The sequence below is a fragment of the Ambystoma mexicanum genome, chromosome 8 (genome assembly GCF_040938575.1).
Source record: "Ambystoma mexicanum isolate Mex_15411 chromosome 8, UKY_AmexF1_1, whole genome shotgun sequence".
In the NCBI taxonomy this organism is placed as follows: Eukaryota; Metazoa; Chordata; class Amphibia; order Caudata; family Ambystomatidae; genus Ambystoma; species Ambystoma mexicanum.
Genome location: NC_090929.1, coordinates 1,088,571,121 through 1,088,597,326, shown reverse-complemented (window position 1 = coordinate 1,088,597,326; position 26,206 = coordinate 1,088,571,121). Strand labels below are relative to the sequence as shown.

Sequence of the window (26,206 nt, the reverse complement as noted above, 5' to 3'; positions counted from 1 at the left end):
TGCAGATCTCTGCCGCAGGTGCTTTAACCCACTGATACATCTTAGTGTAAAGATGAATGTGCTTTGTTATCTGGAAAACTTTCAGAAGTCTGCTGTGATGAACTGACAGTGATTTTATTTGGTGATATTGGAAGAGCTGCTTTTGTCTGATTCATTTTGAAGTACCTACGGTCAGTTGCAGGCTAGAACTTAAACAAGAGATCATTCAGGGTCCCTCATTGTTTAACCCTACAGGTGGATCATACATTTTTACAATAAATCCTTGAGTGAGAACTTGATTAAACTTAAAAAGAAGTGTTTTAGGACTGAACTCTACAGCCATTATTTAAGGCAATGTCTCAAAGCTAATATCTTCCCCTCTGACCTGGTAGTGCGCAATGACCCAGCCCTTTTTTTAGATGAGAGTACCAAACTAACTTCAGCCACATGCAGAATAAATGCAGCCGCAACTTGATGGTCCTTACCATCACTACAGCCCAGAGAGTAAAATCCGAGATGCAACGCAGGCTTGACGAAGCTGAGAGATTATTTCCATCTAACAGCACTGTCCAAAACGCTAAAGACAAACTAGCAGAGATCAACAAAGAGACAGATGACTTCAGAGCCAGAACCATCTCCAAGAAATACCATAAACTATAAAAAAAAAAAATAAGACATCAGGGATTTCATGCAGAAAACATCTACCCGTACCTAACAGAATAATAAACAAAACTTCAAAGTGATTCTTTAAGGAACTACCAGGATTAGTTTCTGGTGGGGTCGCCAAGACCAGCACCATAGATGGGTAACACACATCAGAATTCTGGGTTCCTATTTTCTCTTCATTAAGTTGATCCTATATTATTGTTTGCACTTTTTTTTTATCAAGCTGCAGGTTTGTTTTTGTGTTTTGCAATTGTGTGTCTTTCACAATATGTTTGAATTTGTGGATGGAAGTTTTACTGCAATTCATTGCGAATCATTTAAATGCACAAATATATGTCAAATTTTGTATATACGACTCATTAATTAATTTTGATATATTTGTCCTGGCATGGGTACAGATTGACGTCTTTTCAAAAATTGTTTAGTCAAATCAATTTAAGTTGTACACAAATTATTTGCAGGAAATAGTTTTGCTTGTGTTTTCTAACTTTCACAGGTGCCCAGATTTGTTTTTTTAACTCTCCGAATCAACCTCACCTTCACTCTTCCCATCCTACCATCCCTTCTTTCCTACCTTTCACTTCCTCCAGCCTTTAATCCTGACTTTTAAAATATTGCTTATATCTGCCCTGGAACCCTGCACCACCCCCAAACTACCCCTTAAAATGCATGGCTCTGGAAGAATATTTGGGGGCATGAGGTTGCAAAATCTTTGCAGGTGATTTTTGAATACACACAAATCATTTATTTGAATAGCGCTCTTCAGAACTGAAACTTGCGCCACCCTTTGTACTCGTCTCCAAGTCCTTGAAATGCAACGAGAGCCTGCTGCGTTCACTTCAGACGCTCCAGTGAACGGGCGGTTGATGAGGTGTGTAAACAGATGCACCAAGTCCCTGGATGGTTTTCTGTCGTATTCATTTGACAGTCACGGTAAGGGTGCAGAAGTTCCTTTTACTTAACTGCGGGAGTGGGCGGAGCCTATAATGATTCCTTATGGGAATACAGGATGAACATACACGCTCTTAGCACTAAGGGCTGTCTTACCAATGCGTGGTTGATCAAAGTGCTCACTCAGGACATACACTGCGACAAAACGGATTTATGATGGTGGCTTGTTAATGTCTTACCGACTGCCATGAAGGAACTTTCTATGCATCTGTTTATAAACCACACCAAGATATTTGGAAACATTTGTACAGGTTTTAATTCTTGCCCAACACTAGACTTTTGCTAATTTTAACAATTAATAGGTTAATAAATGTGCCTTTTTAAGAATTGAAGGGGTTATTTTTAAGGTTTGAATATATTGCAGCACATAATTAAAGCACTCGATTGCAACACATTCCATGTATTGTATACAAAAATGCGTTAGGCATATATTTGTGTTATAGTATGCCGCTAATTGCAAAAATACCTTCTCCGTTTGCGCCCAGTAAATGCCTTTGACCAATACATGAGAGAAATCATAGAGAAATTCATGTTTTGTTATAATTTTATCTATTCCATGTCTCTTTTAAGAATATACCAATGCTAGGATGTAGGTGGCTTGTCCTTTGACACCAACTCATCAAAGGATGATGCAAACAATACGTTTGTTCATGCTCTACTGCGTTATTACTTTCACTAATCAGTGGTAAATCATACTACGAAGCCAGCTCACAATTTGGCCCTGTCGTCAACACGTCCCCTTGTGAAATCAGCGGTTGACCCCGCCCAGTGCGCGATAGCTTCCCTTGTAGTAGCCTTGGCCGGGGCCCTCTCCAAAGCCTCAAGTGCTGCAAGCGCAGCCCGTGCCTTGGCCGTCTTTTTGTACGTGCCGGCACCCTGGAACTTTTGCCCGTCAACTTCCACCTCCATCACAAAGTGACTGCTGCCATTGCTGTGCCTCTCCGAGATGAGTCTATACTTCAGACCACGCCTCTTGTCGTTGAGTTTCGTCACTGGGCTCTTGGCAAGACTGGTGACCTTCGCATTCACTGTGGCAGACCCTTCTAAAGCGGGCGAGGCTGCAGAGCCAGAGGTGTCTTCATTCTCTACTTCAGGAGCCAGGGCTTGCAAAACATTTAGCGCTAAGTTGTATTTGGCAGCTTTTTTGGAAGACCCAGTACCTTGAAATGCATTCCCATCAACCTCCACTGCAAATCTAAAAACGGGTGCGTGGTCCGGGCCCGCCCTGGTAAGCTCTCTGTAGTGGAGGCCTGGCTTTAGCAGGTTCAGTCTCATGAGATCATTCGTTCCTTTCGGATTGGTATGTTTGTGAATTTTCTTTTTCTTCTTCACATGCGCCTGCTCTGTTACTTCCCTTGGGCGCTTAAGTGTACCAAGAGTGAAGGTGACGCTTGGAGGAATCTGTGTGGTGTAATTAAAACCTTGATGGGTGCAAGGTGTTTTAGAAGGAAGTTTCTCGAAGGTCAGTCTGTTTGTTCCTAAAATGCAGTTAATTTGGCCAAACGCTAGAAGACGCAGAGCATGCTGGGCGCTCATAGTTATGTCTTCCCTTTGTCCCATGTCAAGATGACCAATGGCGTCAGTTACCTTTTCCTCGCAGGGATCATGGAGCCCAGGACCTCCAGGCATGAGGAATCCCGATGCAAGGCATTCAATCACTCTTCTCAGGGCCTCACCTGCCCCCATCGGTTTTTTGACTGTTCTTATCAACTTCTCAGACAGAAGCTCAAAGGGCCACCCTCTCAGAGGTGCCCAAGCTGGAATACGGGAACAGAGGTGCCTGAGTATAGAAATTACTATAACCCATGATTTTAGTGCACCTGCTCTTTCCTGGAACCATCTGGCACGCCGGATAGCCCTGAAGGCAGCACAGCATTTCTGTCTGAGCAGACTATCATGGGGGTCGCTGGATGACCGCATTATGCTGCCTGTGTCTTCCTCTGTATCTTTTTCAGCCAATGGTGAAGCCATTCTGATGGTCACTGTAAAAGGGGGTTGCATTGTGTTTTTGACTACAATAGCTGCTTCCGGGAGACACGCCATAATTGTGTATCTCTCTTCACTCAAGACATAAAACTGCCCTCTAAGATAGGCAGTTACCTTCTTCAGGAGCCGAACAGTAGGCATATCCCTGCATAGGAGAACCAGTTCAAGATCAATGTCACATTTTTGCAAAAGCCCCTTTGCAACAAGACCCACACGCATGACTCCCAAGAGGGATCTAGTACTTTTTCGTGGTACTTCTGTTTCTCCTTGATGGGCTGTGGACCGATTACCAGGTGCCTGTCTCTCTCCATGGGTGCTAGTCTCATTCAATATTATCTCTGCCTCCTGCCTAAGGACGTACCTTAAACGGGTTTGTGCTTCCGCACTACCCTCACTGTCTGCATCATCTGCTGTGTCTGCACCATCATCCCTTTCTATGCCATGGTCTCTTTCCACAATGCCAGCCTTCTGGCCAACACCAACCTCCATTCTAGTGTTATTCTCCACTTCTGCATCATCTTCAACATTGTCCTCATCTGTATCACCTGCTTCTTCGGTATCCTCTTCTTCTGTGTCATATTCCATTTCTGCATCATCTTCTAACTCTGCCTTGTCTTCTACTTCGGTACCCTCTTCTGCATTTGTGCCATCTCCTTCCTCTTCATCACTTTCTACGCCATTCTCTCTATCTACAACTTCCCCCACCACTGCATCCATCTCCCCCGCTGCATCCTCTTCTTCGTCTGCCCTCTGCTCTCCCGCTTCGTCATTAATTTTCTCTGAGTCATCCTCCCTAGGCGTACCACCATCTTGGACTGTTTCTTGAAGAACAGCCAGCTCTGACTGCTCCATGTCAGACACACCTTGGAGAGCTTCTTCTGTGAGTAAAAGCATATCTTGAATAACCTGCAGTTGCTCCTTGGTCGGGTACGAGACAGAGTACATGCCCATGATCTGGCAGCTGTCGTTTTTGAAAAGATGCATTGTTTCTAGCAACCCAATGGGGCGATTCCTAGCCTTCGCAGGTTATGATGCGGTGTCCGTTGTTTCCCAAGCTATGGCCCAGACAAACTTTTTTTACCCATGTCTTAATAAAACACTCTGATGTGTTGAGAAGGCCAATGATCCAGATCCTGAAGGCTGGGTACAATCTGTGTGGTCCAGTCCTCTTATAAAATAACCCCTAGGAAATAACATGGCAGCTTAGTGGCAGCTAGCTGGATCACAGAGCCACCTTTGTGACATCACCAACACTCATGCAGGTGGGACGAGATTAAATGGCCTGCCCAATGCTGTTCTTGTTTGTATCAAGCTATGTATGTGCAACGCTATGGAAGGCGTCGCTTAGCTTTTGGCAAATATTTTGGCTAGGTGGACCACTTTTTTTTTTCTTAATTTCACTCCATGTTACTTCTTTTCCAATGTGGTACTTAATACATTTTAAATGTAACTCCTGGGATATCATTGCCGTTCTCGTTTTGTTTGCAGTTCTTGCAGGATTTTAAACAGACCAAACCTTTCCATTGTTGCGCTCGCAACCTGAGACCTTTGGGGCATGGATGAGTAGTCCTCTCTGTTATCTCCTTGAGTAGCTAAATCATACTTCACAACTCACTACATGCCGTTATGATCACATGTATCCAGCCCAGGCTTTGCATTCAACAGCAGTTTGCATGCTTGGCCATGTTATGTGTTTACCATTACAAATATGGGCCCACAAGTTCCAACATGTAAAGTGACTTTAAATAAAAAGCCAGGACTGGAGACAGGTGTTTGTGATGACTGGGGACCGTTGGAAACTGGATGCAGGGATCATCCCAGATTTGTCTATCATTGCATTTTACAGGGGTGCATCAATCAATAAGGGGCCGCGCTGCTCTCTGTGCCTATGCTATGCTCTAAGGGCCAGACTTACGTATATGCTCAAGCAGTGTCTTAGCTTTGGCATAGAGCTGTCCATGGGTCTTCCCACACTCGGTGCCCGTCCATCATTCAATTTGCTGGTGCTTAGAACAAACAATAGCAAACATTTTCTGGTAAAAGGTATTTTGCAGTTTAGGTATAACTTACTTTGCAGCTGGCATCAACCCCTCCTATTCCATACTGCACGTTTGTCTTTCACATGCACAGTGCTTCTCCTGCTGGGCTTGAAATTGAGGGAGCGCTATTTAGCTCCTGCTTCTAGCCTAGGAGAGCCTGGTTAGCTTGAAAGCAACAGCTACCAGTAGATACTTTTGGCTCCCTAGGCAATTTCTGTCTTACAAACATGCACATTAACTTTAATATTTGAGAATGCTACTATAGAAGAATTATGACACATCTAGTACACATTTAAACACAATGAATCAAACATGATATGCACACAGTTAAGATTCATTTGTGCTGCATACTCACTCCTGGTTCCCAGCGGTAGCTCCTGCCTCCTTGGTGATTTGGCGATGTCTGACACCCAGGAGCTGGTTTTAGCTCCGGCTCATCGAATCTCAATTTCGAACCCTGTCCTGGTGCACATCTGTGCAATACAGTTGAACTATGGTGGCGCCTTTGACTACAGACATACTCTCGCTAAGTTAAACGCAACTTCTGGGATTTGTCCTCTCTTCTCTGTCTCAAGCCATGATTATTTAACACAGTAGCCAAAAGCACGCTTTTCTCTCTGTTTGAACACAGCTGTAAATAACAGCCGGCTATACGAGAAACACAAAGTTGGGGGGGTCTTTATAAGGCTTGGATGGGGGCAATTAAATTTGCATTTGCTGTGCTATGTGAAGAGTACCACTGAACATTGCTTTTCTTTGCACTGTTAGCACCTTGACTGCACTCCAAACCCCATAAGCAGTGAGAAGTTCAACAGTCAGGCAATCCGGCCTTTGTACCATCCTCGGTTCAGGTCACTTTTTCCACCATTATTTCTTTCATTAACAATTGGACCCCTATATCCGCATTCTTTAGCTTGCACATTTTTAACCCGTTTCACCCTATTTAGAATTGCATCAGTTTCATCTACGTTTTTTTCTTAGTTGCATGCACGACCCAGGGATCGAAACTCAGATTGGATAAGCAGGAGCTAAAAGCAGCTCCTGGGTATCGAGCATTAACCAGTGACCAGGAGCTACCACTGGGGAACGACGAGCTAGTAGATAGAGTTACGCATACCTAATTTCCACATAAGATGCAAACATATCATTTTCTCCATTATTTAGGACCCCATATGCTTTAAATGTCAAATAGTTTTGTCCTAATGTCTATAGATTGTCCCAAACACACAGAGTAAAATTCACATAGGTATATCTGTTCAGTTTCAGTCGACCTGGGGAGCCAAAAATAGCTCCTAGTAGCTGTTGATGTCAAGCTAACCAGGCTCTTCTAGGCTGCAAGCAGCACCTAAATAGCTGCCAACTCTCTGAATTCTATCCCTGATGACCTCTACTAGAGCATATTATTATTGTTATTATTATTATTTAATTTGTATAAAGCGCCACATGCCCATGGGCCTCAGGGTGCACAAAAACAGAAAGACATGTACAAGGCAGTAAAGGGGGTCAGAGCCGAGAGAGGAGACTGCTGCCAAAAGTAGCTCTTCAGCATGGTTTTTGAACAGGTGGTGCTTAACAAGTTTTTTGAAGAGACTGATTGTGCCTGCTGGCCTTATACACCCAGGGAGAGCATTGCAAGCTAGAGGAGCCTGAACATCAACGATTGTGCCGCCAAACCTGACAAGCATGTACCTTGGTTAGGCCGGTTTCTTCACCTTCGTCTGATCCTTAGGGTATTTTGGGGCTGTATATAAGACAGTGCCAGGATATTGTGGGTCATCCAATGTCTTATTGGAAGCCAGTGCAGTTCCCTTCTGGCGTCAGATGCATGGTTCCATCTTGATAGACCGTGAATGGTGCGAACTGCGCCATTTTGAGAGACCTGAAGAGAGTGCAAATTGGCTTGAAAGGTACCGGCCAGCAGACTGTTGAAATAGTCCAAGCTCCAGTTCACTAAGGCGGTGGCTAGCCGAGAACAGCTGCTGGCTGAGACGAAAGGTCATATCTGGTTAATACGCTTTGTTGTGTAGCCACAAGAAGAGCAGGTGTGTGAGAATTGGGTTTTCATAGTAAGTTCAGCCTCTATGAATGCACCAAGTGTCTTCACACTCTTGGCTACACTGATGGTGATGCCAGCAATGCTGAAGCTACCATATGCTGGATTATGTTTCTTCAGCCACGGACCTGAAGCCATGATCAAGAGCTCTGTTTTGTCTCTGAGGGCTAGTGGGTTATCAGCCATACACTTCTGAACTGCATCATACACTTTGTTGATGGTGCCTGAATCCTGTACATAATCACCAGTAAGCTCGAGGACGACCTGGGTGTCGTTGGCATCGTTGCTATAATGCACACGTGATGTATATATTGAAGAGTGTTGGAGAAATACACGAGCCCTGTGGGACATCGCAATTCTAGGCAGTAGGTGTGGAACTTGCATCACCGACTGCCACTCTAACAGTGCGTGGCCCAGGAAAGGATGTAATCCATCGAGCCGCCACATCTGAGCAGTCTAGCCTGGTCCCTTAGTCTGTTCACCAAAAAGGAGTGCTTGACCAGATCAAAGGCCGCAGAGAGATCTAACAGCATCAGCAGGGCAGGATGTCCCCTGTCCACTATGCTGGCCAAGGTGGATTTAAGATTCAGCGTAGCGGTTTCTGTCCCATGCTTAGCTCTGAAACCTGACTGGCGTGCCCCCAGGATGCCATGTTCTTCAATAAAGCCCTGAAGTTGTAGGTAAGCTACTATATCCATGATATTGAGGAAAAAGGGCAAGTTTGTGATGGGCCGGTAGTATTTAGCCACTGCTGGGTTCAAGTTACTTTTCCAGAGAAATTGTGTAATCCAGGCCTCTTTAAGGGATAGTGGAACCAGGCCTTCACTAAAGGAAAGTGTAATTAGTCTGGCTATCCAAGGGACAAGTGACTCGAGTGAACCTTTGAGAATATTGGCAGGACAGCTGTCTCCCAGACAAGATGTTGGTTTCTTAGCAAGTATAATCTTATAGGTTTCGGCCACAGAACAGTGTGTAAAGTTGAAGATTGCTTTATTAGTATAGGTGCGTTGTCATCGAGAGAGGGAGATGGAGTCACTCTGTGCCCGGTGGTACACCCTTGTAGGTCCCTGATGGTCGGTATATTGGCACGGCTTGTGGACCTTTGCAGATGACTGGGATCGTTTCTCGATTTTGTGCTGTGGCAACCTTGTGACTTTTAGAGTATTTTTCTAGATGCTGACCATTGAGCACTTTGAGAATTAAGAAATAGGAGACTGCCTGGATACAATGTACTGGAAGGGCGACTGCGAGCCTTAACATTTATATATTTACATTCTCTGGCCATTGATGTGTGCAAGATTCTCGGAGTCGAATTGGTCCCTGATGTTTTATGGAATTACCTATTTTCGAGGTCCCAATTGAATTGACGAAGACTATCATAACTGATGTGTGATACGGGAATAAACTTACATGCATTGTAGATTGTTAGCCTGGAATTACGCTTGAAGTTCGTTGCATCGAAGCTACATATTTCTGCAATCTCAGACCTGAGCGCTCTCTTCTATTGGAGCTTGTGGAATTGGGGTGTTGAGTGTACTATTGTCCACCTCCACGTTACATTTGACTTCTGTTATCGCTAAGGAAGGTCCTCCATTCACAGGACTATGGTCTGAAACATGTAGGGTTAGGTTGATGCGATCAGGTCATTATATAGATATATGTTTTATGTGTTGAGGTTAGTAAGTGTGGTCACAAGGCCCATTTATATTTGAGAATTGTTTTTAGGTGCAATTAGCTTGTACCTTGTATAAATGTGTTTGGGGCTATGTGTCATGTGTATGTCATTGTGATTTGGTTCAAGCCGAAATGTTGGTATATGTTTTTTAATTGCTATTGATCATGAAATAATAAAAATAAAAAAGTATAATTTTTTGTACTTAGATTTGGTGTACTGCATCTCCAGTCCTCTCCTCCCTGTTAAAAGAATGTGTGCTTAACCCCACCTGGGTTTTTGTTCTACCTTTTTGTGTATGATGTGGTCTGTATATGGGAAAGAATTTTAGAAGAGAATTAATTGTGAATGGCCTGGCACCATGCTGAATCTTTAGTATGATCATGCAAGGCATACAATAAGCATTCTTGCATAGCAATTTGCTATGCTATTCTGTAGGTTTGCTAATTAAATTGACATTTGTGTAGCAGAGCTAGCTATTTAAATTACCCTATTCATTGAAAGCACAGCTCACCCTGCATTCCTCTCGACCTCAGGGCTCTCTCCACCCTCTTGTTTTCCTGTTCACTGCATTTTCAAAGGGGCTAATGGAGAGAGTGTGCAGCAGTAATCATTTGCTCTTAAAAGTGCCAAAGACTTGTGTGGGAGTGCTAGGCATGAAAAGCTATCTCCTTTTCAAATAATTGCAAACCAGTGTCCATTCATGCAGCAAACCCTTACATTTTACAGACTCATTACAGACTCATGTCACTGATGTCTTACTTCAGTGGTCCACATAAATGTTGCTCATTTTATGTCTTCAGTACAAATAGCTTCCGGTGACATCAGAAATATTAGTACAACATTGGTAATCAAAAAGGTTTGTTTGCTAAACAAAAATATTTTAATTTGCAGACTCTGCTAATCAATTTTTGAAAACGAATTTATACCATATCATGGTTAATGGCTGGGTTATCCTCAAATTCAGTGAGGATTTTAAAAAGTTTGATTGAGCTTGAACGAGCATTCACAATTCTGGTTTTAAGGTAGGCTGATTTAGCTTCAGTAATGGCTGTTTTAAATTCTTTCAGTGCCAGTTTATAGACGCTGAGAGATTGGGGCCATTCCATTTTGAGAGATCTTTTGGTATGTCTAAGTAAGATGATGTCATTATTGTACATGTGTTCTTATGGGTCTCTGTTTTAATCTTTTCAACTTTCACACAAGCAAGAGTTTTTTATAACAGAGCTAATAGTGGCTGTGAGATGTGTCACCAGGTTGGATGAATTGGTAAGACTGTCCATAGACTGTAGCCTGGACGACAGCAATTCAGATAGTTTAGCAGGTGTAACATTTTTACAGTTCCTAGTTTTCTTTTCGATTCTGGGCAAAGAATCAATTCTGGGGGGTGATGCCGGTAACTGAGCATGTACATTCACTAAATAGTGATCGGACCATGGGCCTGGGTTGACTTAAATAACAGAGAGGTACATGAAGTGTGTTATGACCCAATCCATTGTGTGTCTCTGGATGTGCGTGAGACCTTTGACTTATTGTGAATATCCAATGATTTGCAGGGCCTTAATTAAGGAAGAACCTTGCCTATCGAGTGGGCCTTCATCCCATAGGTCCAGATCTCTGAGAATGATCAGAGGAGTCTTGGCATTGATACTATGATTAAGAAGTTTGAGAAATTGCTCCTCGAACTGAGGAATATCCCTTGGCGCTCTGTAGATGACCAAGACACTCAGGGAAACTTTAGCATTGATTTAAATTTTTACGAACAGGGTTTCTCAGCCCTCGGAGCTAGGATGAGTGACCTGATGGCAGTCAAGCTGTTTTTTAAACATGAGGGCCACTCCACTCTTTTGGCCTGCACGGTCTGCACGAAGGATCAGAATCAGGTAGAAGGGATAATGTGTCAATAATGGCTATAAACCCATTGAGCCAGGTTTCAGTGATTGCCAGCACATCTGGGGCAAACTCAGACAGATGGTCTGCTCCACCCCATGTTTCAAAACAGAACAGGTGTTCAGGAGGGAAAAGGACAGCAAGACCCCTGATGAGGATGTATGTAATACCGCCATATGTGTACTGGCAGGAAGGGTCAAGGCTTTGTTTGAAGTTGTCTGAAAGACATCCATAACAGCCCAATGGCCACCTTTGTGTGATGTGGCTTCCCTTAGTATTGATAAAATTAATTTTTTGTATTGTGTGACACCTGCTCTGTCGCTTCTCATCCGTATTAAATCCTCAATGGGTCTCTGGCCTATACTGCTCTTTATTAAGCATGATAGAAGCCTTCCCAGATTTTGCGCTGTTCCATGTTCAGGTATCATAACATTCTGGCTAAAAAGGTAATTTCCTTGCAGGCCACGTTGTTGCATATATCAGCTTCTCTTGAAATTTTTGGCAATTGTCTCTTGTCTTTCGGAATCTCATATTTTTCTCCTCCTTCACATTCCTAGTTTCTTTGTGGTTAGCATGTAGACTATTTCCTTCTTTAAAAAAGAGAGAGTGCCATTGTAGGCCCTGAAACCGGGACTGGCATTCCACTCTAGGAATTATTAAATGTAATCCACAAAATAGGTGGAAAAGATAGATGTGAAAGTGTGTCTTCCCTAAAGGTGAACCAACATAAAAACCTTGTTAAAGGGACGTTATGGTTACAAGTAAAATAAAAAAATAAAAAGAAATTCACCAGTTATGGTAAGCTATGCAACCATAATTTGCTCCACCACCATGCACTGCTAATACTAACACCCTAGACATCATAGATGACATCATAAATGGCATCATTGATGACATCGCTGAGGACATCACATATCTGGGCCAGTTGTTTTTGTTCAGTGACAGTGAGAATTGTAACATTTTAAAGGTGCTGTATATCTAGACATTTACCTAGTCATGTTCTTACGGTACTATGCACTAATTACTCACTAGGTTTTTGCGCTTATCTTGCAGTATATTTATAAACAAGAAATGTCACAGTAAATCATACGTGTCGGTTGACCAAGCGCAACCAATACATTACCGAATATAAGATTTACTGTGACATTACTTGTTTATCAATATACTGGAAGGTAAGCGCACAAACCTAGTGACCAATTAGTTCATATTTTCAAATTGTTGAGGCAAGGGGGAGGGTCTCTGCTCCATAAACGTTTTGCAGCTAACAAACTTTAATAATAACAAAGGGTATCACATACTATTTACCCGAGCTCGCAGCTAATCAGCCAACCCTCAATTTGTCTACACGTTCTTAAGGTACTTTCCTTAGGGTTTGGCCTGAGCTAATGGTGCACATACATGGAACAGTAATCAGTCCCCAAACACATAATTCATTTTTATACATGATGATGACCTCTAATCTTATTGTCATTTTTGGGTGCTGGTGTGTTTTTCCTCCTAACTACAGTTTTCCTGGATGTGCCTCAGATTTGTATGCATTGGTGCTCTTCTTATGTATATTTTGTACTAACACATGTGTAGTAATTCTTGTATTGTTTGCTGTTAATTCCAGGTTTATCATTAGTCAAGATTCTGATAGGCTTCAATTTATGATTGCACTGGCCAATATTACCAGATTAAAAATACTGTACTTCAAAGGTCCATGGTTTAGACATTGCCTATGTGCATGTATTATATTGCTGTATTAACAGCACTTCAGTATATCATTTCATTTTGAATAAGTACATTTTTTGATACATGGAGTAGTTCATGAGAGGTCTCCCGATCACCCTTCATATGTTGCTAGCAAAATTTTAAACAGAACCCGTTGTAGGGACTTTTCATTAGAATTGACATGATATGTGATGTCATCAGTTATGTCATAAATAATGCCATTTGTGATGTCATCTTTGATGTCCTGGGTGTTAGTTTTAGCAGTGCATGGTGGTGGCATGAATTATGGTTCCATAACTTACCATAACTGCCGGATTTTGTGGATTTTTCGATTTTACTTGAAACCATAAGGTCCCTTTAACAAAGATTTTTCTCTGAATTTCATCGGTTTTTATTAGTGCAATGTAACCAAAATGTCCCTTTAACAATGTTTTTTCACTGAATTTCAATGGTTTTTGTAAGTCAAAATGTTTCAAAATGCTACATCACTGTATGGAAGTTGTTAATAATTCCAGAATATATATGAAAGTACAATAAACATGCTTTACATGAAAATATTATTCCACCCACCATCCAGCAGTTTCAAAGTCTGTGGACTAGACCTTGTGTCCGCTTTGCAGACTTATTTAAATTACATTTTCATCCACTCTAGGGACTTTCAAGTGAAAACTGTGCCATTCCTCCGCTCCCAGTACCATTCTAACTTTGTTTCTAACCTTTTTACAACTTTTCCAGGCCTTAATTGCGACTCGATGTTTGTGAGCATTGCAATCCATGGAGAGTTCCTACAAGGGGACCTACCCATTTCTTTTAGTCATTCACTATCTGACAGAGCTTGACATAGCCCCTTGTTGCAGTGGGAGCTTAGACCTGCATATTTGTGGAAAAATGTTATCTGCTATGGGCATCTGTTATGTTTGTGCTTTCCCTCCTGCTTGTTGGATCTGTGTGTATGAGCCCCTGACAGAATGTTGGTGTGGAATGTTATGGATGAACTGTGTCTGGGTGTTCCACAAAGTCAGTTGGGGCCTGAGCTTAGATGATGAGGGGGCCGGTGGATGTCTCTCCCTCCTTGTATACTTAATCTATTTACCTCATGTATACTTACATCCTGTGTCAACCTAATAAAGTCCTGATATACCTACGTGCAGTCTGACACACTCATTGACCCAAGACAATAACTTAACATGGGCGACGAGGATTGTTGGAGAACTTTGAGGTCGTGTGTTGAAGGAACAGGAGAAAAGAAAGAGGGAGCAAAGAAAAGGTGCACCAGGAAAGAAGAAAAGGAAGCTGAGTGCCAGAGAAGACATCCACCGGCCACCCCACGCTGTCCCGTGGCCATAAGGTGAGCGCGCCCCATATGCCAGAGCCGGTAACAGTCTGCACCAAATGGTACCCCTGGGGGACTGGCCTGCACCTTAAGGGACAGTGAACTGGAGCGGACCCATACGGTTGCAATTTTAGCCCCGTTGGAAGGCGTAATGGCGTGGATGCTTTCCCCCGAGACAACACTCAGATTTTACCTTTTCCCCCTTTGTCACCCCTGCAATCTCTGAATAACCAACTGCCTAATGTCATCTGACATTGGATGGCTCTACATTGCCTCACGCTCAACCTTTCAAAGATGGAAGAACTCCTTCTCCCACCCTCTAATGTCAACCTCACTCGCCCCTCTCCTATCTCCCCCGCCTCGGACCTCCATAGCCTCCTATGGGTTACAACCTTTGGAGTCTCTTTGGCAGCCTCCTGAAACTCTTCCACTTCATCATGGCCACTGTCACTGCAGCCAGAGCCAACTTCTTGAACATTCGAAAAATCTACTCGCACACCATTCAATTGAAACCCTTATCTCTACTCTCATGCTCAGAAAAATGTGATTAATGCACTAGCCTGGCCCAACCCCTGGTATACCCCTCTATATGTTTGTTCCCATTCAGCAAGTCCTCAGTTTCACACGTGCACCCTTTTCAATATACCCTGATCCTCTGCCACCTTTCCCCACCCCCGTTACAATGCTGGATGGCTTTCCACACAAATAAAATGTATCCCTCTTTATTACTATGATAATTGTTCTTTTATAACGTGCTTAATAACGGAGACCAGTTTCTAAGTCTTTAAATTCCTGCTACTCATCTACAATGCCATCCATGGTCTTGCCCCCAAATGCCTCATTGAATACATATCACTGCACTCTCCATATCAAACTCTTCGCTCCTCATCCCTTAAGAACCTCAGTCCTCTGCCTTCCCTTGTGCCTCCTCCCACTTTCGCTCCTTTTCACTACTACCCCATTCCACTGGAATGCTGTCCCCGCAGCCACCAAAACCATATTTTCAGTAGATCTCTTCCAAACAAGGTACAGGCCCCTATCGGCTAGTGATGTAAGGTACCTCTCAAACCACATTTAACTATGTTTTGTACATACAAAGAATATGCAAAGTTTTCTCGTAAAAGGGATGGTTGTTGTTCTTATCTAGAAATATTTCCCTGTAATACCGCACGCATGTATTTTATGCGATTCAAAAGGAATCAATTGCACACGCTAGAAAGAACAAAGGTATTGGGGTTATCCAAGTATTGACTGTCAGACTACGAAATGTCGGTTCCCAAATTGTTTTGAACCTAATGAAACTCTAAAGCATCTCATAATGGAATGTCCTTATTTTAGAGATACTAGAACCACCTTGTTGATGCGATTTGTGAATATTGACTATATCGATTGTATGGAATCACTATGGAATCGGATGATGCAAGGGCAAGGGAGAGCACTAATCTTTGCCTTAGTGGCCTTTTTAAAGTTTATTGAAAAGGAAATATCCCTATTGTAGCTACTTCTTTTTTATGTTATCACTTGTATAGGGAGAGCTCACTGATACGTTCTAGGATCTGTTAGTTTCCTTTTGAAATGTTTAGTTAGGAATGAATGTAATTTTATGTTTTAATGTGTTATTGGAAAGATTGTGCATTTTGTTTTGAGAAATTTAGACGTTTTGCTTATTTATTTGAAATGGATTTTTTTGTAAAGGTTTGTAATAACCCAAAACAAATTTAAAAAAAATAAAGAAAGGGAACCCTTATTGTATTAGGACTTGGAGCAGGAAGTACTTATATAACAAGAAGTGTCCTAATAATACAAATCGAAATCCACCTATTTTTGTGTTACTGTTTGCACCATGTATAGCAATTAATGGCCACTTTTTTTATTTTAGTCAAATAGACTTTGCAAACTTCTAGTGGTAATTATACTTTTTTTAACACTCTTTTAGAGGGTTCAAACATCACCTGTTTTTTCTTTTTTATTCACAATGATTTTTCAGTAGATTCTATTGTCATCATGACATACAATTATTTTCTCGTCATGTTCATTTTTTCAATAGATTCTATGGCACCTTCGTGTTGTACGGCTTACTCAATTTACATAAATATATATACAAATATACAGGGAGAGGATATAAAGCACCCAACATTAAGTGCAAGTCCGGCGCATTCATTTGTTCAAGTCACATAGACACAACAAAGGAAAGGAAACAGGTACATGGATTCTGTACGGGATCGGTAGGTGAACCCCTACACAAGTTAGATGAACCAATACCTCTTGTATTCTTGACTTTTTACAAATGACTTATATACATAATAAATACGCAAAGCATTACCAATGTCCAGATATTCACATATATGCAGTGTGCTCTTGGCTTCTATTAGAACCTATTCCAACCAAGTGTATGTGCAACCCATGTGTTTATATTGAGTATAATGAGTATGGTTTGCTAGGGATTAATAGGGATTACTAATTCATCCCAGGGATTCCTAGATTGTTCCTATAAAGCAAACACGTTGTCCTGTCCTGCTCTTGACACTTAGTTATTAGAAGAGTCAGTTAACCAATCCTTAGTCAAAGTGTCCTGCTCATCATCTTTAGTTACTGAACCAATCCTTAGTCGACGTCACTACTGGTTAGCCGCTTGCAGTGTCCCTGATGCCTTTAGATGTTTCAGCAGGATATATTGAGTAGGTCTGCCTTCTTCTGGACCAGGATTGGGGCACCCCTAGCGTGGGACACCAGATACTTCATTAGTGAGTGGCTGGATGCTGATAGCGTGAGTTAAAACATAAGACTATTAGAACAGGGCCACTAAGTGGCCTCAAAAAGATCACTGACCTTGTAAATGCTCACCCATCCACAGGGGGTGAGATGGGGGAAGTACACTCAAGTGTAGGTTCTAGAATATAGGACTGAGCGTGGTTTAGTGCTTCTATCCATGAGGAGCAACATGGTGTGTAGCTAGCCTCTCAAACCACCCCACTCTCCTATCCTAACCATGCCCAACCCATCTGTGACAAACTGACTTCTGCTCTGCAGGAGTAAGAGGATGAGTAAAGCTAAAAGCTCCCACTCAGCCCTCACACCTCTACAAAACAAGAGCCAACACAATCATAAAGGTAAAATAGGCACAGCTAAAGGATATACCTCCTTTGTCTTTTATGGTAACATGAGTCAAGTGAAGGCTATGTTCTCAAGAAGGGTATGAATGTGGTTCAGTAGCAACCCCAAAAGCGAAGTATAATAGTCCAAAATAAAGGAATGTCCATTCAAGGTTGTACTGTCCGGAAAAAGGAACTCCCCATTCCCATTCGAGTCCCATTGGACTCAATGGGAATGGGGAAGACGGTAGCAACGGCACCACCCATAATGGTGCCAGTGCTACCGCCAAAGTCTGCGGGCAGGTGCCGTTCCGCCTGCCAGGTCGGACCTGGCAAGCGGGACGGCACCCGCCCACAGAACTCAAGAGTGTGCCAGTCCTGGGCCAGAGATATGTTTTAAAAAACTTTGAACCGGTTTTACGCATGGTTTGAAATCATGTTTTACCAGTCTTGGATATTGCAACATTACTCCTGAACGTCCTATAAAGGACACATCCTATTTTTAGTAGGAATACATCTCGGGCCCTGATTTGTCCAAAACCCTTCAGAAAATATAAGATCCATTAACTACTGTTATTGAAAGTACAGCACAAATCCATAGCAGCGAAAGCATTGAATAGTCTTTTACACTTAAGTGTAACATTTCTTTTTTTAGTTTTGTGTTTATTGATTTTAAAAGCATTAAGAGAAACTTGCAGTGACACAATACGGACAAGAGATAAATAGCCATCAAGGAAGGGAGCACATTAAAAATATCAAATTTCACATTTGCCCCGCCGCCAGTGCCAAGGTCTTGCCCAGTGTGCCCCTCAGTGATGTGCCCTAACCAAATGCACCTCTTACTGACCAGTTTTGCCCCATTTTCTCCCACTGTACCCAGTTTTTCCCCAATGTGTCGCTCAGCGCTACCCTGCCCCAGTGTACCCTCCAATGCCCATTTCTGACCTATTTTGTTCTGCAGTAAACAATTCTGTCCCATTTTGCCCCCAGTGTCAGGGTTTGTCCCTATAACCCCTCCCCCCACCAGTGCCACGTTCTGCCCAAATTACACATCAGTGCAGAGTTATCCCCCAATGTTCCCCTCAGTGCCACATTCTGCCTCACTTCCCTTTCTTCCTGCCCAGTTGTGCCCAATTTTACCCTCAGTGCCACTTTGTTCACCAGCATCACTCTCACTGCCTTAACATTATTTCTCCCCTACCATAGCCTACTCACCAAAACCCCTATATGCACCCTAGCCCCTCACTTCACACTCATATATGATCATAAACATTACACAGAAATACATCTTTAAAAAAATACCCTCCTGCCATGTTCCTTGGCTCTGCTCCTCTGGGCTCATGCAGTTGCGTTCAAGGTTCGAAATGGGGATCAGGAAACGGGGAGAGAAGTTAATTTACTGATTTTAACACTGAGCACCACCCCCATAATCCCATAGGTCACAGCAGCTCGAATTTGGAGCCCCACATGCTCACTTTTGTGCATGCTGGTACTCCAAACCTGAACGCGTGTGCCCACATATGAGCCGGAGCTCTGAACCAGGGCTTAGAGCCATCAGGAATGCAGCATCTGCAGACCCACATCTAGGCCAGCCCTCCATCTCTCATAGAGATCTGTGTGGAAATACATACCTGAAGAAACCAGGTGGCGTGTCATGCAGAGCCGTCTGCGTCAGGTTTGACCTCTGCATAATGGAGGAACACCGCCCAAATGCCCATTATGCTTTGCCCCTCATTGCTCACTTTTCCGACCCCAGAATGTGGAGCAGATTCAGGCATGCTTGACATGTGGAAAACTCTGCCCCAGACCTACAAGGGCGCAGGTCGTCCATGATAATACCCACTTGTGCTGGCTTTAGAAGGATGAAAGATGGAGTCAACCTTACCCTGATTTAAACCTGTTGGATGCAGATCTCTGCCACAGGTGCATTAACCCACCTATACATCTTAGTGTATAGATGAATGTGCTTTGTTATCTGGAAAACTTTCAGAAGTCTGCTGTGATGAACTGACAGTGAATTTATTTGGTGATATTGGAAGAGCTGCGTTTGTCTGATTCATTTTGAAGTACCTACGGTCAGTTGCAGGCTAGAACTTAAACAAGAGATCATTCAGGGTCCATCATTGTTTAACCCTACAGGTGGATCACACATTTTTACAATAAATCCTTGATTGAGAACTTGATTAAACTTAAAAAGAAGTGTTTTAGGACTGAACTCCACAGCCATTATTTAAGGGAATGTCTCAAAGCTAATATCTTCCACTCTCACCTGGTAGTTCGCAATGACCCAGCCCTTTTTTTAGATGAGAGTACCAAACTAACTTCAGCCACATGCAGAATAAATGCAGCCGCAACTTGATGGTCCTTACCATCACTACAGCCCAGAGAGTAAAATCCGAGATGCGACGCAGGCTTGAAGAAGCTGAGAGATTATTTCCATCTAACAGCACTGTCCAAAACGCTAAAGACAAACTAGCAGAGATCAACAAAGAGACAGATGACTTCAGAGCCAGAACCATCTCCAAGAAATACCATAAACTATAAAAAAAAAAAAAATAAGACATCAGGGATTTCATGCAGAAAACATCTACCCGTACCTAACAGAATATTAAACAAAACTTCAAAGTGATTATTTAAGGAACTACCAGGATTACCCTTCTAGGGGTCGCCAAGACCAGCACCATAGATGGGTAACACACATCAGAATTCTGGGTTCCTATTTTCTCTTCATTAAGTTGATCCTATATTATTGTTTGCACTTTTTTTTTTATCAAGCTGCAGGTTTGTTTTTGTGTTTTGCAATTGTGTGTCTTTCACAATATGTTTGAATTTGTGGATGGAAGTTTTACTGCAATTCATTGTGAATCATTTAAATGCACAAATATATGTCAAATTTTGTATATACGACTCATTAATTAATTTTGATATATTTGTCCTGGCATGGGTACAGATTGACGTCTTTTCAAAAATTGTTTAGTCAAATCAATTTAAGTTGTACACAAATTATTTGCAGGAAATAGTTTCGCTTGTGTTTTCTAACTTTCACAGGTGCCCAGAATTGTTTTTTTAACTCTCCGAATCAACCTCACCTTCACTCTTCCCATCCTACCATCCCTTCTTTCCTACCTTTCACTTCCTCCAGCCTTTAATCCTGACTTTTAAAATATTGCTTATATCTGCCCTGGAACCCTGCACCACCCCCAAACTACCCCTTAAAATGCATGGCTCTGGAAGAATATTTGGGGGCATGAGGTTGCAAAATCTTTGCAGGTGATTTGTGAATACACACAAATCATTTATTTGAATAGCGCTCTTCAGAACTGAAACTTGCGCCACCCTTTGTACTCGTCTCCAAGTCCTTGAAATGCAACGAGAGCCTGCTGCGTTCACTTCAGACGCTCCAGTGAACGGGCGGTTGATGAGGTGTGTAAACAGATGCACCAAGTCCCTGGATGGTTTTCTGTCGTATTCATCTGACAGTCACGGTAAGGGTGCAGAAGTTCCTTTTACTTAACTGCGGGAGTGGGCGGAGCCTATAATGATTCCTTATGGGAATACAGGATGAACATACACGCTCTTAGCACTTAATGGCTGTCTTACCAATGCGTGGTTGATCAAAGTGCTCACTCAGGACATACACTGCGACAAAACGGATTTATGGTGGTGGCTTGTTAATGTCTTACCGACTGCCATGAAGGAACTTTCTATGCATCTGTTTATAAACCACACCAAGATATTTGGAAACATTTGTACAGGTTTTAATTCTTGCCCAACACTAGACTTTTGCTAATTTTAACAATTAATAGGTTAATAAATGTGCCTTTTTAAGAATTGAAGGGGTTGTTTTTAAGGTTTGAATATATTGCAGCACATAATCAAAGCACTCGATTGCAACACATTCCATGTATTGTATACAAAAATGCGTTAGGCATATATTATAGTATGCCGCTAATTGCAAAAATACCTTCTCCGTTTGCGCCCAGTAAATGCCTTTGACCAATACATGAGAGAAATCATAGAGAAATTCATGTTTTGTTATAATTTTATCTATTCCATGTCTCTTTTAAGAATATACCAATGCTAGGATGTAGGTGGCTTGTCCTTTGACACCAACTCATCAAAGGATGATGCAAACAATACGTTTGTTCATGCTCTACTGCGTTATTACTTTCACTAATCAGTGGTAAATCATACTACGAAGCCAGCTCACAATATTGCCGATGTTCGTCCCAAATAGTTTGGCCCTGTCGTCAACACGTCCCCTTGTGAAATCAGCGGTTGACCCCGCCCAGTGCGCGATAGCTTCCCTTGTAGTAGCCTTGGCCGGGGCCCTCTCCAAAGCCTCAAGTGCTGCAAGCGCAGCCCGTGCATTGGCCGTCTTTTTGTACGTGCCGGCACCCTGGAACCTTTGCCCGTCAACTTCCACCTCCATCACAAAGTGACTGCTGCCATTGCTGTGCCTCTCCGAGATGAGTCTATACTTCAGACCACGCCTCTTGTCGTTGAGTTTCGTCACTGGGCTCTTGGCAAGACTGGTGACCTTTGCATTCACTGTGGCAGACCCTTCTAAAGCGGGCGAGGCTGCAGAGCCAGAGGTGTCTTCATTCTCTACTTCAGGAGCCAGGGCTTGCAAAACATTTAGCGCTAAGTTGTATTTGGCGGCTTTTTTGGAAGACCCAGTACCTTGAAATGCATTCCCATCAACCTCCACTGCAAATCTAAAAACGGGTGCGTGGTCCGGGCCCGCCCTGGTAAGCTCTCTGTAGTGGAGGCCTGGCTTTAGCAGGTTCAGTCTCATGAGATCATTCGTTCCTTTCGGATTGGTATGTTTGTGAATTTTCTTTTTCTTCTTCACATGCGCCTGCTCTGTTACTTCCCTTGGGCGCTTAAGTGTACCAAGAGTGAAGGTGACGCTTGGAGGAATCTGTGTGGTGTAATTAAAACCTTGACGGGTGCAAGGTGTTTTAGAAGGAAGTTTCTCGAAGGTCAGTCTGTTTGTTCCTAAAATGAAGTTAATTTGGCCAAACGCTAGAAGACGCAGAGCATGCTGGGCGCTCATAGTTATGTCTTCCCTTTGTCCCATGTCAAGATGACCAATGGCGTCAGTTACCTTTTCCTCGCAGGGATCATGGAGCCCAGGACCTCCAGGCATGAGGAATCCCGATGCAAGGCATTCAATCACTCTTCTCAGGGCCTCACCTGCCCCCATCGGTTTTTTGACTGTTCTTATCAACTTCTCAGACAGAAGCTCAAAGGGCCACCCTCTCAGAGGTGCCCAAGCTGGAATACGGGAACAGAGGTGCCTGAGTATAGAAATTACTATAACCCATGATTTTAGTGCACCTGCTCTTTCCTGGAACCATCTGGCACGCCGGATAGCCCTGAAGGCAGCACAGCATTTCTGTCTGAGCAGACTATCATGGGGGTCGCTGGATGACCGCATTATGCTGCCTGTGTCTTCCTCTGTATCTTTTTCAGCCAATGGTGAAGCCATTCTGATGGTCACTGTAAAAGGGGGTTGTATTGTGTTTTTGACTACAATAGCTGCTTCCGGGAGACACGCCATAATTGTGTATCTCTCTTCACTCAAGACATAAAACTGCCCTCTAAGATAGGCAGTTACCTTCTTCAGGAGCCGAACAGTAGGCATATCCCTGCATAGGAGAACCAGTTCAAGATCAATGTCACATTTTTGCAAAAGCCCCTTTGCAACAAGACCCACACGCATGACTCCCAAGAGGGATCTAGTACTTTTTCGTGGTACTTCTGTTTCTCCTTGATGGGCTGTGGACCGATTACCAGGTGCCTATCTCTCTCCATGGGTGCTAGTCTCATTCAATATTATCTCTGCCTCCTGCCTAAGGACGTACCTTAAACGGGTTTGTGCTTCCGCACTACCCTCACTGTCTGCATCATCTGCTGTGTCTGCACCATCATCCCTTTCTATGCCATGGTCTCTTTCCACAATGCCAGCCTCCTGGCCAACACCAACCTCCATTCTAGTGTTATTCTCCACTTCTGCATCATCTTCAACATTGTCCTCATCTGTATCACCTGCTTCTTCGGTATCGTCTTCTTCTGTGTCATATTCCATTTCTGCATCATCTCCTAACTCTGCCTCGTCTTCTACTTCGGTACCCTCTTCTGCATTTGTGCCATCTCCTTCCTCTTCATCACTTTCTACGCCATTCTCTCTATCTACAACTTCCCCCACCACTGCATCTATCTCCCCCGATGCTTCCTCTTCTTCGTCTGCCCTCGGCTCGCCCGCTTCGTCATTAATTTGCTCTGAGTCATCCTCCCTAGGTGTACCACCATCTTGGACTGTTTCTTGAAGAATAGCCAGCTCTGACCGCTCCATGTCAGACACACTTTGGAGAGCTTCTTCTGTGAGTAAAAGCATATCTTGAATAACCTGCAGTTGCTCCTTGGTCGGGTACAAGACAGAGTACATGCCCATGATCTGGCAGCTGTCGTTTTTGAAAAGATGCATTGTTTCTAGCAACCCAATGGGGCGATTCCTAGCCTTCGCAGGGTATGATGCGGTGTCCGTTGTTTCCCAAGCTATGGCCCAGACAAACTTTTTTACCCATGTCTAAATAAAACACTCTGATGTGTTGAGAAGGCCAATGATCCAGATCCTGAAGGCTGGGTACAATCTGTGTGGTCCAGTCCTCTTATAAAATAACCCCTAGGAAATAACATGGCAGCTTAGTGGCAGCTAGCTGGATCACAGAGCCACCTTTGTGACATCACCAACACTCATGCAGGTGGGACGAGATTAAATGGCCTGCCCAATGCTGTTCTTGTTTGTATCAAGCTATGTATGTGCAACGCTATGGAAGGCGTCGCTTAGCTTTTGGCAAATATTTTGGCTAGGTGGACCACTTTTTTTTTTTTCTTAATTTCACTCCATGTTACTTCTTTTCCAATGTGGTACTTAATACATTTTAAATGTAGCTCCTGGGATATCATTGCCGTTCTCATTTTGTTTGCAGTTCTTGCAGGACTTTAAACAGACCAAACTTTTCCATTGTTGCGCTCGCAACCTGAGACCTTTGGGGCATGGATGAGTAGTCCTCTCTGTTATCTCCTTGAGTAGCGCAATCATACTTCACAACTCACTACATGCCGTTATGATCACATGTATCCAGCCCAGCTTTGCATTCAACAGCAGTTTGCATGCTTGGCCATGTTATGTGTTTACCATTACAAATATGGGCCCACAAGTTCCAACATGTAAAGTGATTTTAAATAAAAAGCCAGGACTGGAGACAGGTGTTTGTGATGACTGGGGACCGTTGGAAACTGGATGCAGGGATCATCCCAGATTTGTCTATCATTGCATTTTACAGGGGTGCATCAATCAATAAGGGGCCGCGCTGCTCTCTGTGCCTATGCTATGCTCTAAGGGCCAGACTTACGTATATCCTCAAGCAGTGTCTTAGCTTTGGCAGAGAGCTGTCCATGGGTCTTCCCACACTCGGTGCCCGTCCATCATTCAATTTGCTGGTGCTTAGAACAAACAATAGCAAACATTTTCTGGTAAAAGGTATTTTGCAGTTTAGGTATAACTTGCTTTGCAGCTGGCATCAACCCCTCCTATTCCATACTGCACGTTTGTCTTTCACATGCGCAGTGCTTCTCCTGCTGGGCTTGAAATTGAGGGAGAGCTATTTAGCTCCTGCTTCTAGCCTAGGAGAGCCTGGTTAGCTTGAAAGCAACAGCTACCAGTAGATACTTTTGGCTCCCTAGGCAATTTCTGTCTTACAAACATGCACATTAACTTTAATATTTGAGAATGCTACTATAGAAGAATTATGACACATCTAGTACACATTTAAACACAATGAATCAAACATGATATGCACATAGTTAAGATTCATTCGTGCTGCATACTCACTCCTGGTTCCCAGCGGTAGCTCCTGCCTCCTTGGTGATTTGGCGATGTCTGACACCCAGGAGCTGGTTTTAGCTCCGGCTCATCGAATCTCAATTTCGAACCCTGTCCTGGTGCACATCTGTGCAATACAGTTGAACTATGGTGGCGCCTTTGACTACAGAAATACTCTCGCTAAGTTAAACGCAACTTCTGGGATTTGTCCTCTCTTCTCTGTCTCAAGCCATGATTATTTAACACAGTAGCCAAAAGCACGCTTTTCTCTCTGTTTGAACACAGCTGTAAATAACAGCCGGCTATACGAGAAACACAAAGTTGGGGGGGTCTTTATAAGGCTTGGATGGGGGCAATTAAATTTGCATTTGCTGTGCTATGTGAAGAGTACCACTGAACATTGCTTTTCTTTGCACTGTTAGCACCTTGACTGCACTCCAAACCCCATAAGCAGTGAGAAGTTCAACAGTCAGGCAATCCGGCCTTTGTACCATCCTCGGTTCAGGTCACTTTTTCCACCATCATTTCTTTCATTAACAATTGGACCCCTATATCCGCATTATTTAGCTTGCACATTTTTAACCCGTTTCACCCTATTTAGAATTGCATCAGTTTCATCTACGTTTTTTTCTTAGTTGTATGCACGACCCAGGGATCGAAACTCAGATTGGATAAGCAGGAGCTAAAAGCAGCTCCTGGGTATCGAGCATTAACCAGTGACCAGGAGCTACCACTGTGGAACGACGAGCTAGTAGATAGTGTTACGCATACCTAATTTCCACATAAGATGCAAACATATCATTTTCTCCATTATTTAGGACCCCATATGCTTTAAATGTCAATTAGTTTTGTCCTAATGTCTATAGATTGTCCCAAACACACAGAGTAACATTCACATAGGTATATCTGTTCAGTTTCAGTCGACCTGGGGAGCCAAA

General features: G+C 43.1%; 2 pseudogenes; both read right to left on the bottom strand.

Annotated features, from left to right (window-relative positions):
- Positions 1-2,122: 2,122 nt before the first annotated feature.
- LOC138473740 (interleukin enhancer-binding factor 3 pseudogene) lies at positions 2,123-4,737 on the bottom strand (annotated as a pseudogene).
- A 16,661-nt stretch (positions 4,738-21,398) lies between these two features.
- LOC138473739 (interleukin enhancer-binding factor 3 pseudogene) lies at positions 21,399-23,582 on the bottom strand (annotated as a pseudogene).
- Between the last annotated feature and the right edge of the window lie 2,624 nt (positions 23,583-26,206).